Here is a 14,133-nt window from a genome sequence, read left to right on the forward strand (position 1 = left end):
ATACTTCCACTCATTCTTCAATATGTAAGACATATTTTAACTTTACAGAAACATACAGTCACTGGATGTTGTCATCAGTGATGTCATCAGTGATGTCATTTGAGATGTCATCAGTGATGTCATCAGTGATGTCACTGACCATGTCATGAATGATGTAATATGTGACATGATCAGCAGTGGATTGCGGGTGCGCGATAAATAGTTAGTGCAACTAACTAATTATATATGGAATTTCAATGGTTTTGTGTGAGTAAAAAAAGGTTTTTTAAATGCTAATTCCTAACTATATATGGTCTATAACCTATGGTTTTTTCAGTGAATATATATATATATATATATATATATATATATTTATATACACATATATATATATACACATATATATATGTATATATATATATATATATATGTATTTATCTACGTATATATGTATTTATCTACGTATATATGTGTGTGCATCACAGTAAAAATAATATACTTATATATTTATTTTAAATAGAATTAAATAGATAACAACCGCACTAATTAGTGTTTACCATAAATGTAAAAAACAAATCTAACTAATCAAACAAACTATCAAATTAAAATTAAATTAGTGGACAATTCAAAACACGTTCTCATTAAAAGAAAACAGTGTAAGAACACCACAACATGCACAACTAAGAGATCTCTGAGCAACAATTATGGCAGAACAATATGACTTATCACATGGATTGCAACTCTGCAAAAAAAGGATTCAACGCTTTAAAAAAAGCCCTAAGTACTACAAAGAAAGTACGTTTGTTATCAAATAATATCTAACAATACAGTACTAACTAAAACTACTTTAAGAGGAGAGGAAAATAAATGAAAGTATGCTACATATGTATTTCTCCAATATTCCAAAATACAGGTGAATCTAATACAAAAATAAACAAATATATAAAAGGGCTGCTCTCCACCTAAATTTGGCAGCGACCCAGAGTTCTCTGCTTATTTGTTTTTGCATAATATATGCATCAGTCTAAGCCTGAAGGAGTATGGTTTTGAATTATATGTTTCTAGACAACGTTAAATCTCTCTGAAGAGCTATAATGATAGTGATACACATCAGGGATTACTTTTATTGATTATGGGTTGGCTTGGGTGGTATTGTACCAATGTATACATACATAATGTATACATACATAATATGCTGTAAAACCCACATATAAAGTGTTGAAAACAGCGAAATAATTGAAATCCCGAAAAGAAACTGATATTATTTCATTGAGGTTATACATATAGTAAGGGGAGCAACACAAGTGAAGAAAGCCCACTTGAGATGCACAAATATTGTTCTATCATATGTTATGCCAAGGCTACCGCTGAAAACGAAACAGTAGTCTAGATCATTTCAGGATTTTGAATGCCTTTGGTTACATCACTGGGGTGCTAAAATCATTGCTTACAAGACTTATTCAATCTGGTAGGGTACGAAAACAGAGTGGTTTGACCATTCATGCACTCAGGCATCGAAATTTCTAGAGGAGGCCCTCTATGGTTCTCCTAGGGATAGCTGAGCTATTAGATACCTATGCAAGAATTATAAGCAGAAACTTAGCTGCCTACTTCCCTTCTAGATTCTTCAGCTAAACTGATGGGAAATGTCCTCCTATAAAGACTGGAGAACTGGGCTGAAAATAATTCCAACATATCTGAGACACAATACGGTTTTAGAACAGGGCGGGGGATTGTAGAGCAATGTTTTAATCTTGAATTACTTATAGGGAAGCCCACAAAGACTAAAACTGTGTCTCTCTATTTATGCTTTGACAACCTAAACAGTTATGACATATTTGTCAAATGATTTGCGAGACGGTTGCCAATCATACCTGTAAGCAATAGCCAACAAGAAAACCACCACTGGGTCTGGGCTCCCAACGGCACAGCTTGCCACAAGCTTATAATGAACAAAAATAGGTGCAAATGCCGCTAACACATGAATATGACAGCTATTTAGTCAAAACATACGATTGAAACAATATGTTTGTTGGTTTTAATTCCCATTACTTTGTTTATTTCTTATTTTTAAGTTTCCACTTCTATTTGAATCTGTGATTTATCAAATTATTATACAAATGTTAAAACCTGGTGTACACAACAAAAAATGACATTCAATTTATCAAAAACAACTTTCCTATTTACAAAAAAATGCATACAATTATACATTCAATCCTCACTCATTCTTCAATCATACCAGTACAACCAACACAAAGAAACATCAATGGTTCGATATATGCTGGAATCTAAATATTCACAACAAGAAAGCCAATATGACTTTATGTTACAAGCCAAAATAAAAAAATTAGGAATTGATAAGAATCAATAAATTGTATATTATTGTTTTTGTTTCAAAACACATATTGGCTTTCTTGTTGTGAATATTTAGATTCCGGCATATATCGAACCATTGATGTTTCTTTGTGTTGTTTGTACTGGTATGATTGAAGAATGAGTGAGGATTGAATGTATAATTGTATGCATTTTTTTGTAAATAGGAAAGTTGTTTTTAATAAATTGAATGTCTTTTTTTGTTGTGTACACCAGGTTTTAACATTTGTATAATAATTTGATAAATCACAGATTCAAATAGAAGTGGAAACTTAAAAATAAGAAATAAACAAAGTAATTGGAATTAAAACCAACAAACATATTGTTTTAATCGTATGTTTTGACTAAACAGCTGTCATATTCATGTGTTAGCGGCATTTGCACCTATTTTTGTTCAGGGTAAGCAATAGCCAGCACCGTTTTGTCCTAACCAGTCTGTGGCTGTGCACGGTTCATCACTTGGTTCCCTTTCCCAATATGAATAAATGTCCTACAAGTACTACCCGTTGTCCCTGTGATGGTGTATCAACGCAAAGCATGCAGCACTTTATCTTATTTTAGGGGTTTTATACTGTTTGAGGAGATGCATTTAAAACCAATTTTTATACCACAGAATATCAGGGTTTTTAAAAACGGCTGCATGCCATATTTTCACACTTGGGTATCCTTTTGTATGTTTTAATAATGCAATTTATGTTTGAGGCAGAATACACCTCAGAAAAAGCATTGCATTGTAGTGCAAATTAACAGGGATGATTTAACTGTTTTTAATTTTTATTGTTTTAAAATGTTATATTTATTGGTGATATATTTTATGGTAACAGTATTTGTGCCAAATAAAAAGTTTGAATGGAATAGGAACAGTTAATAAAGTTAGAGAACATGACCTTGACCCTTAAAGAGCTCAGTAGAAGCTGACAAGAGTGAACTAGAAAAACACTTAAAAATATAGCAGCAAAGGTTCCTAAAATAGACAACAAGTCAACTCTCTGCCATATCAAACCTAAAAAGATTAACTGTCAGAGGACACAGAACAAAAAGGGCATCACAAGTAGCACCCAAAAAAATATGAAGAAATGGATTCCCCCCAACGTTTACTAACCGCACAGAAACCAGAAACTTTTTTATTATACACCTACCATGATATCAATGAAAAAAAGTATAATTTATGCACACAACTACAATGTACTATCCTTAGCACAATGCAACACATTGATGCTGTGTTGCATGAACTGAGTCTTTGTCTCAGTTCTACAAGGTTTGTTTTCACTCCCATGGGTGACACAAGTGAACTGAGTTCAATGCACCAGCACAGAATCTGGAAAACAGTTTATAAAGCCCCACAGGACTCCACCCGATACGAAAATGAGGCGGTGTCAATGCTTTTGAGGTAAAAACAGGGATCAGTGGTAATCCAAATGATCATTCATTAATGATTTACACATTCAAGATCACTAGAAATGAAATATGTATTACAGCATATTTATTTTAAAATAGTTATTTTAAAATGCCGAGATCTAGTGGATATGATATTAGTAAGGAATTGGGTTACTGGTTGAGGGGGGTTGAAACCCTACTCAAGCAGGAACCACAATCTTTGAAAGGGTGACAAGCAAACTCTAAATTAGCATGTCCTCAACCCTCTGGTACCTAGCTACAGAGCATTCCCGCTAAACTTAGAGGCAATATATAAAGTATTTTTTCAAACTGTAATGAAATGAAAACACACCACAAAAGAGATCCCACATCAGATTTTAAAAATAGAGTAATCTTTGACAAATAAAACAAAACAAAACCAACAAAAATCTAGTCAGTAGAACCAGAGATATTGCAGGTTTAACAATTTCAGTGAAAATAGCTCCAAAAAGCAACATGTGCTGTTGTGTAGTTTCCATTTATCAGTAGGAACTGTGTGTTTGCAGGTGACATCAATTTAAGATGATGCCATACTGATTTCATGCACCCCGTAGGATATGTTGTCCCTTGGACCAGCTAGCTTGCAGTGCCACTGTTAGCCTCCCTAAACCGGAACAGGGACCAAACAGTTCCGGCAACCACTAAACATGACAACTCTATTCCCTCTGGAACTATAGTGAAGGACTTGAAACTTTCCCTCAGTCACTCATGCTTTCTTTTGCACAGAGAAATATGCAATTAATACACGAAGGGGAGTTTTCAATAATTATTGAACCGTATTGATTCTTGTATTGAAAATATGGGCTGCGATGATAAATTGACATTAACAGATAAAAGTTATGATGAGTGTCAACACAGTGAATGAAACAAGGATTTACACTATCTTGTTGAGACAGGGTATGTATGCATACATATAAAAGATTATAACAATTGAGCGTACCACTATGATTCTAACCCTAACCTACATGTCTAGGATGTGAATGAATGATCTGCAAAAAAAAGCCCTCATCTGGAGGATCTAACCCCTTTACCTGTTTACCTGGTAGGTAAGAGTGTATGAATCACCCTGGTCTGGAACTGGACACCCCTCACAGAGATGTCAGTCAGCTGATAGGTAAAAGCTTCAGTCTGTAGTGTCTCCTCTGATTACAGTCGGAAACAAAATGATATATATAGAAATTGGCATTCTTGCCTCGGGTCAAGATTGTTATAAGGCAACCATTGTTTGTGTTCTACAGATAGTTGTGTCACAATATGGATGTGATAATAAACACATCAGTATTATGTAAATCAGTGACTTTGCACCTAATGCCAAGCCAGTAAGATAGTATTCTCACAAAGTGCTAAATATCAGCAAGGTCTACGAAACTAGTCCAATCGCCATGAATGCAAATGTGTGTCCCATGTCCTTGTGGTAAAGAGAAGTTAACTTTTGGAAAAAGGATTGTGTACATGTAAGAAAGGCACTAAATCCTACCGGGCCTAATTCGGGGCACATGACAATGCCAACAGTGGATATCTGGTAGTGCCAGACTTGGACAAAGTCAATCAATCAATCAATCAATCAAGAAATTTGTATAGCGCGCTACTCACCCGGAGGGTCTCAAGGCGCTAGGGGGGGGGTCCGCTATTGCTCGAACAGCCAGGTCTTGAGTAAGACGGAGGTGGATGGGGAGGGAATTCCAGGTCTTGGCTGCCAGGTAGGAGAAGGATCTTCCTCCCATGTTGGCTCTCCGGATGCGTGGAACGGCGGCGAGGGCGTGGTTGGTCGAACGTAGTTGGCGGGTGGGAGTGTAGAAGGTCAGGCAGCTGTTGAGGTACCTGGGGCCCAGGTCGTGGAGGGCTTTTTGTGCGTGGTTGAGGAGTCGGAACGTTATTCTTTTGCTGACGGGGAGCCAGTGCAGGTCTTTCAGGTGTCCGGAGATGTGGCTGTAGCGGGGGATGTCCAGGATGAGTCGCGCGGAGGCGTTCTGGATGCGTTGGAGTCTTTTCTGCAGTTTGGCTGTGGTTCCGGTGTAGAGGGTGTTTCCGTAGTCTAGTCTGCTGGTGACAAGTGCCTGGGTGACCGTCTTCCTGGTTTCGGTGGGGATCCATCGGAAGATCTTTCGGAGCATGCGTAGGATGTTGAAGCATGAAGATGAGACGGCGTTGACTTGTCTGGTCATCGACAGGGAGGAGTCCAGGATGAAGCCCAGGTTGCGTGCGTGGTCCGTTGGTTTGGGTGCGCTTCCTAAGGCCGGGGACCACCAGGAGTCGTCCCAGGCAGATGGTGATGATCCAAGGATGAGGACTTCCGTCTTGTCTGAGTTCAGTTTCAAGCGGCTGTTCTTCATCTACTCGGCTACTTCCTTCATCCCTTCGTGTAGGTTTGTTCTGGCGGTGGCGGGTCGTTGGTGAGGGAGAGGATCAGCTGGGTGTCGTCAGCGTAGGAGATGATGTTGAGGCTGTGTTGGCGTGCGATGGCTGCAAGGGGGCTCATGTACACGTTGAAGAGGGTGGGGCTGAGTGATGAGCCTTGTGGTACGCCGCAGATGACTTCGGTAGCCTCCGATCTGAACGGGGGAAGCGGACTCTCTGGGTTCTTCCGGCGAGGAATGATATGATCCACTCCAGTGCCTTCTCTTGGATTCCGACGTTGCTGAGGCGTTGTACTAGGATGCGGTGGCAGACAGTATCGAATGCTGCGGAGAGGTCCAGGAGGATGAGGGCCGCTGTTTCCCCGTTGTCGAGCAGGGTTCGGATGTCGTCAGTGGCTGCGATGAGGGCGGTGCTGTGATTGGCTCGGAAGCCGGACTGTGAGTGGTCAAGGGATCCGTTCGTCTCGAGGAAGGCGGCCAGCTGTCTGTTGACGGTCTTCTCGATGACTTTGGCAGGGAACGGGAGCAGCGAGATGGGGCGGTAGTTCTTGAGGTCGGTGGGGTCTGCCAATGGTTTCTTCAGTAGGGCGCTGAGTTCGGCGTGCTTCCAGCTCTCTGGGAAGATGGCGGTGTCAAAGGAGCAGTTGATGATGTCCCGGAGTTGGGGTGCGATGACGGAGTCGGCCTTGTTGAAGATGTGGTGCGGGCATGGGTCGGTTGGTGATCCGGAGTGGATGGTGTTCATCGTCCGGATGGTGTCTTCGGTGTTGACTGGGGTCCAGTTGGGGAGGATGGTGGTGGGGGGCGTTGGTTCTGTGGTTGGGTGCGTGGTCTGTTCGCCGAAGCTGTTGTGTATGTCTGCGATCTTGTTGTGGAAGAACGCAGCGAGTGAGTCGCAGAGGTCTTGTGAGGGACTGATGTCGTTGTTTCCGGCGCTGGGGTTGGAGAGCTCTTTGACGATGCTGAAGAGTTCCTTGCTGTTGTGCGCGTTGTTGTCTAATCGTTCCTTGAATGCTGTCTTCTTGGCGGTGTGGATCAGCTGGTGGTGTTTGCGGGTGGCGTGCTTGAGGCCGGTCATGTTGTCTGTGATCGAGTTCTTTCACCAGGCTTTCTCGAGGGTGCGGCAGTTCTTCTTGGAGTTCTTGAGGTCGTCGTTGAACCACGGGGCTTACTTGCTTCCGGGCCTGCTGAGATGGGTTTTGAGGGGTGCGAGGTCGTCGGCGCAGTTGGTGATCCATTGTGCGAGGTTGTGGGCTGCTTGGTAGGGGTTCGTTGATCTGGCGGGCGGGTTCTGGTTCAGTAATGCGGTGTGCTGGCCGGTGGTCACAAGCTCACGCCTACCACGATAAAGCACGGGCTGCCTAAAAGGACCCAGTTAGGCCCACTGACCAAGAGTACTTTAAATTCTGGAACCAGAGAGAAGGGTTTTAGTATAAAGGGAACTGTTGCGCTCTGCGGGATAAGCTGTGGTCAAGCGGACATAGGACAAGGTAATATGGTGCTAACAGGAAAGGGGTGACCCTACTAACCCCTCAACTAGTGTTTGGAACTCCAAACTCATTTCATGAAAGCAAAAGACGTATGCTGATGGCGGCCGGGAGCCGTCATGACCACGCCCGCGATCGGAATGTCCAGCACAGGCGCAGAATTCCAGCAACAGCCAGGGGGTTAAAAGCTTTACTTCCAAAGATTAAGCTAGAGCTAGTATAGGTACTCACAGACCATACGATTGATGTGTGGTATTGCAATAAACTGGGTAGAGTAGTGTCATGGGTTCCATCCTTGGAAGCTCTGTCTTTGGAAGTGGCTGGGTGGTCAGGGCATATCTTGAGTTGTCCCACACTTAATAGGATTTTTAAATGTCAGAGCAGACCAACTCAGCTGGTGATATCTCGTTGGGCACGATTGGCATTTGCATTCTGAGATGGCTCTAGTGAACTTCCAGCATTGCGGAGAACTCTAGCTCTATTTGCCACTGCAGAAAACACGCGGTCAAGAATTCTGCGTGTTCTAGTTCCCAAGGCAATGCTCACTAGGAGATGCTGTTTGCTTGAATTGGGGTTTGGGGCTCTAGTGGCTTTTCTCCCTTACCACTTCAGTCCAGATTGCTCAAGAAGATAAAGACCAGGTCCAAGACATCCTAGTGGCTCCAGCCTGGGTGAGGAATGTGGGGTACCCAGGACTTTTGACAATGAGAATCGGTCTGCCAATTTGGCTGCCTCTTATGGAGGATCTTTGGTCACAGCTACAGTGTCATGTTTGCACCGGAACTTGAGTAATTTACATCTCCTTGAATGGGGATTGCACTGTTTATGATGCCATGTTAAAGCGGTAAAGGCTCATTGGTTCAATAGGATAACTATTACCAGGCCTATTACCAGGCCAGTAGAATTGACCTACTTCTTGTGAAGAGTACATTAAAGAAACAGGCTTTTATAGATGGTTTGTTATAAAACTATGCTAAAGCCTGTAGGCAGGTTTTTTGTTACATGGAATTTCACAGATTACACTAATAGACAGGAATTTTTGTCTATCCTCAGGAACAAACTGTGGATACATAAGATACACTGCATTGATCCTTGTTAGATTGTTATGAGTGTTTTTGTTTAGGTTGACTTTTGGAAAGCTTTCTCTCACTACATATGGGCTTGAGTTGGTTGGCTTGAGTTGAGTTGTGAGTTGCAGCCTTCCTGGGCTCCAGATTGCAGTAAGCAGAGTCCAGGACGTGGTAAGGAGGCAGACTAGTGCGGTCTCTTACCCAAAACAAAAGTTGTTAAAAAAAACTATTTTCCCTTTCTGTGATTACTGTCTTTGCCTGTGGTTGTTACAGTTTAAGATTGTAGTTTTAACCTGCATGTGATTTCATATTTTATCACCTGTTTTGTGTTTTAAACTTGTGGTTTTCCCTGCCCATGATTGCTTCCATTTAACGTGTTGAATTGTGGGATTTGCAGTCCAAACTTTGTAGTTTATTCCTCTCATTCCTGTTGACAATTCAGTTTTCCCTCCAAATTTCTCCTCGGCTCTGTGTTTAGACCTGTATGTTAAAACAGTGCACCCCCCAGCCACCATTTTGTGTTCACAAGCCAGTGAAACCAGCCCCTCTGCTCGCCCCCCCGCCACCCCCGACAACAGGGATATTCTACATCAGTGGGTGCTTCTGTGAGCTGTTTAAACTGTTTACTAGGGACTGTGCACTTTGTTTTTTTACCAGGAGAGGGAGTAAAGTTTTATTCAAACAGTATTGTTAGATTTCAAGTTAGTGAGGCCTTTACCTGCTGAAGTCCAAAGTGTGGATTGAGCCTGTCTGTCTCCTAAGAGATTCTGAACATCAGAAGCAGCTTCCAACTCCCTTGGCAGCAAACCTTGTCTGTAGTCGCCAGGACCTTATATGGTCTGCTAGTCGTTGGTACTTGTGTACACTGGTGGTTGTATCTGGTGTTTCTATTGGATTAGGGTTAGTGTCCTCATTGGGTGGGTATTTCAGGATTCTGATAGGTTTCTGGGTCTGTTATTCAATCAATGTAGGGTTGAGACTTGGGCTAGAATTTCTATTGGAAGTAGGGACTAGGGCTTCCTATCTAATTGGTTGTTGGGAATAGGGTGGGACTAGGGCTAGACCTTTAATTGAAAGTAGCGATTAGGGCTTCTGGTGTGATTGGTTGCTGAACTAGTTGTGGGACTAAGAGTAGGGTTAGGCTTTCTATTGGAAGTAGGGCTTTCTGTACCATTGGTTGCCTGGACTTGGGTTGGGACTACTGGTAGGGTTAGGGCCTCTATTGGACGTAGAGATCAGGGTTTTTGAACTGAATGGGTGCTTGGATTAGGCTAAGATTAGCTGTAAGGTCTTGGTCTCCTATTGGTTCTAGATTTTAGGGCTAGTGTTGTGATTGGATAGTGTTGGGGCTAGGGTTCCCATTGGCTGAAGGGGTCACCTGATTACTAGGGCTATAACAGGCCAGGCTTAGGGCGTCTCAGCCCGGGCGTCGAGGCTAAGGGCAGAGAAGACAAGGGCAGCTGCCTGTTTGAGCCTGTTAAGGGCAGAGAGGACAATGGCAGCTGCCTGTTAGAGCCTGTTCGAGACGGGCCAGGACCAGAAATGCTGCCCATTTTCCCATTTAGCAATACCCAGCCCACCCCATCAACATCCACAAACTTAAGGTACTCATGGATCTATATATTTATCACTTTCTTCTAATTTAGAATTTACAATGCACTACCCTATTTCTCAGCCTATACATCTTTCAATATATTCTCTACATCCACTCTCATTTATCCCAAACCCAATACCACTACTATGATCCCCAAAATAACCCTTTCTTGACTCTCTCTTGCTCTACCCCTCCTTGTATCATCTGACACCTCTTTCTACTATACCTATCCCCCAAAACAAACCTTTCTAAACTCTTCCCTCCTACTCCTCCCCTCAAACTCATTTGTACTCATTCAAAAGCCGCCTCCTACTGCTAAGACCTAAAAACAAAACATCCTTCACTCTTATCACTCCATTATCCTTTTCAATCAAAATTAACAGACTAACGTGTTCACTTCTCAAATTCAATATTCAACTATACTAATTCACCACTAATCCTTTTTGGGTTCCAGAATGGCGTGCTTCAACACCCCATCAGGGGTAACAAGTTCTATATCAATGCAAACCTTTCTTTCCTTTTTATCCCTCCGCTATCCTTTTCACTCCAAATAACTGACTAATATCCACCACTGAGATTACTTTCATATTTCACCATACTAATTCACTGCTAACCCTTTATGGGCTTCCGGAGTAGCGTGCTTCAACACCTCATCAGTGGTAACAAGTGCTATATAAATACAAACCTTTTTTCCTCCTCTATCCTTCTAAATAACTGACTAACCTATCCTCCACTTAAAATGTACTTGCATGTTTCACTATACTAATTGAACACTAATCCTCTATGGGTCCTGGAGTAGAGTGCTACTCACCGAAAAAGCAATTTGACGCCTCGTCAGGGGTAGTAAGCGCTATATAAATGCAAATACAATATTATACAATATCATATACAAATCGAAAAAAGAGAGTTCGCCACGAGTTATTCTTGTTTCATTTAATGCAAAGTTTGCGTAACGACCAGCCAGCCGACATGTGTTTCGTCAAAGCACATTCCACTTTGACTCTTCAGGGCTGGAATTGGAACAAAAGGAGCTTACTCAGTACAATACAAATACATCCCAAAAATGCCAGACGGTTACAAAAAAAAAACCATCGTCTGCAAGGTTGTACCATGCTAGAACCGGCAACCGTGGAAACAGAACAAAGTTTCTTAAATATTTTTCGAACCAGTTTAGAAGATGTAAAAGGTGCCATAAAGTGTCAGAGTGCACCAACCGCTGCAACATGCTCCAAACCCTGGTGCGTTGCTCATGCACCACAAGGCTGAACAAGAAATAAGAAGTATTTTGATGAAAATTATTGAGTCTTCACAAAAAGACCCGTGCAAGTGGAAAGAAGTGCAACAAGAATCCAACGCCATAATGCACATACACCGCGGTGCTGCCATAGAAAAGAAATACATGATATGCTGTGTTACAAAAAGAGAGAAACACAGCAAAGTCACATACCTCGTCGCAATAAACAGAATCAGTATTCTAAAGATAAAATGAAATGCAAGAAAGTTCTTTATTTAAAATAGTAATCCTCCTGTAGAAGGAAGCTCAGTATAAAGCAAAGTAAGTGGAGAAATTCTGGATGCGGAGCGCTCCGAGGTTTCACGTTGAGGATGCGCCATGCAGCTATGGCAATGCATTGGTTCCAAGGAGCTGCGAGGCTTCGATTCCAGAACCTGCATCATTGTCAAGGCTGGGGTGAACAAGAGATTTGCAATGCCAGAGCCTGCATTGTGGAGTTGTTGCACAGCAGCGGTTTCAATGCAGCCTGCGAAGTCGATGCAGAGTCCCTGCACTGGTAGAATCCTGGCAGCAGAGGTGATGCATCGGTTCTGCTCAGGGTTGCGTTCCACAACAGAGGAGATGCATTGGTTCTGCTGGTTCCACAGATGTGCTGGCAGAGCAGCTTCAGTTCTACTTCCAAGGGTCCAGAAATGGGGTGGCACCACTTGGTAGGGTAAGACTCACAGATGGCAAAGTCCAGGTCCTGGGGTCTAGATTGTTAAAGCCGTCTGTCTTGAGGCTTTAGTCAGGAGGCCATCCAACTATCCCTTTGAGTCACCCTGAGGGTAGCGTGCCCAGACGTCCCAGGTTTCGGTGGACGTCCCTGTTTTTGGAGAAGTGCCTCGGTGTCCCGACACTTTTCTCCAAATTAATGAAATGCTCCGGTTTTTGAGCAGTGTCCGGGTTAAACAGAAATGTCCCAGTTTTTCATTAGTGTTTTGGTTGAGCATGCACACTAGGGTAAAACAGATGTGCACATGCTCTCTTTGCACTGCTTAAGGCATGACGTCACTTAGGTGAGCATTGTAATAGGAAGGGAAATCCTTTGAAGAGAGACATTTTCTCTCAGGATTTCCCTTCTTGTTGTACAATGCAGCTCCACCTATGTCATCATCATGCCAGCCATCGGGACAACAGCTGGTTAGAACCACCTGTGACCAGCATGACCCTGCTTTTACCGCCTGCAGCAAGATTCATCCAGCAACCAGTGTGACCCTGCTCTGCCTTAAAGCGAGCGAGGGACTACAACAGAATCCAGCAGCAGCAAAAAGGGAGACTAACCTTCATGACGCTTCCTCAGCCCTACCAGCAACGTCGGGACCCTGCCTCCGCATCAGAGCTGCCTCAGCCAGGAACCTTCTGAAGCCACACAGGACTTGCCTTCTCAGCCTGCAAGCCCACAACATGTGTATTTTAATGGTCCTTTTTTATTTTGTTTCTCCGTGTTATTTCCTTTTTGTCACCCTTTCCGTTCCTTCTTCCTCTTTCCCTTTTCGTCTTCTGGTGTGGGGCGAGGGGCAGCACAAGGATTTAACTTCATCACTGAATCACAGGATATGTGCTCAGTGTCTCTGCTTTTATTATTACTTTAAACATTTAGGGCCATGAACAATAAAGTTTAAATGTTTAAATACATGTAATCGCAACTCCCAATACAAACAATATAATCCATGACCTAGCCGGCCGTTCTGACTCAGTTATATAAGACACGCATTTCAACTACAAAAAACAGTAATAAGAAAGCAAATGGCTTACTCGGTAGCTCTTCAATGCTACGAGAGACTCTCTCTTGTGGACCAAACAATTGTTTGTGGGGGACGCGAGGGCAAGGTGGAACCAATTCACAGGAAAGACAAGGTAAATGAGCATGGCATAATATTTAGGGTAAGGCGAACGTATAATTGTAAAGTATGTAGTAGTAGTCCAAGCTAATAAACAAGTCCAAGCTAATAAACAAGAACTACCTGGAGAGATGCCCAGCAAACCAATAGATTCGGCTTAACAATTAGTGCAACTTGCAAATATCCGGGGGCTGTTAGAGTCAGCCAATATATTTTCCTGTGCAATTAGATTTACCGTATTTTCTGGTGTATAAGACGACTTTTTAACCCTTGAAAATCTTTTTGAAAGTCGGGGGTCGTCTTATATGCCGGGTGTCTAATTGCCAGTGTCCCAGTGTCAAGTGAAATGAGCGTGTGCTGATCTGTAAATTATGTCCTTCAAGTAATGTGCAACGTTACAGTGCACAACATTAGTACAGTGTACAATTGAATTATTTTCCTTACAGATTGGATAAATTCACTCCCTGAATAGAGCAGCTGGGATTATTAATTGATTTTAAAGAACCAAGGGACCTACGCTGCCTTTTGTTCGCATATTGGGCGAGTGAATCACAACACAATTGAGGTTGGATAGGCCTTTTGAACATATTTGAGGTTGCATGGTCATTAATTTCAATACCCATTGACCCATTGAAGAGGGGTAGTCTTATACGGCGAGTATAGCCCAAACCCTATATTTTAACAAGAAAAGTAGGGGGGTCGTCTTATACGCCCAGTCGTCTTATACGCCGTAAAATACG

This window comes from Lissotriton helveticus, chromosome 5_1 (assembly GCF_964261635.1).
Source record: "Lissotriton helveticus chromosome 5_1, aLisHel1.1, whole genome shotgun sequence".
Classification (NCBI taxonomy): domain Eukaryota; kingdom Metazoa; phylum Chordata; class Amphibia; order Caudata; family Salamandridae; genus Lissotriton; species Lissotriton helveticus.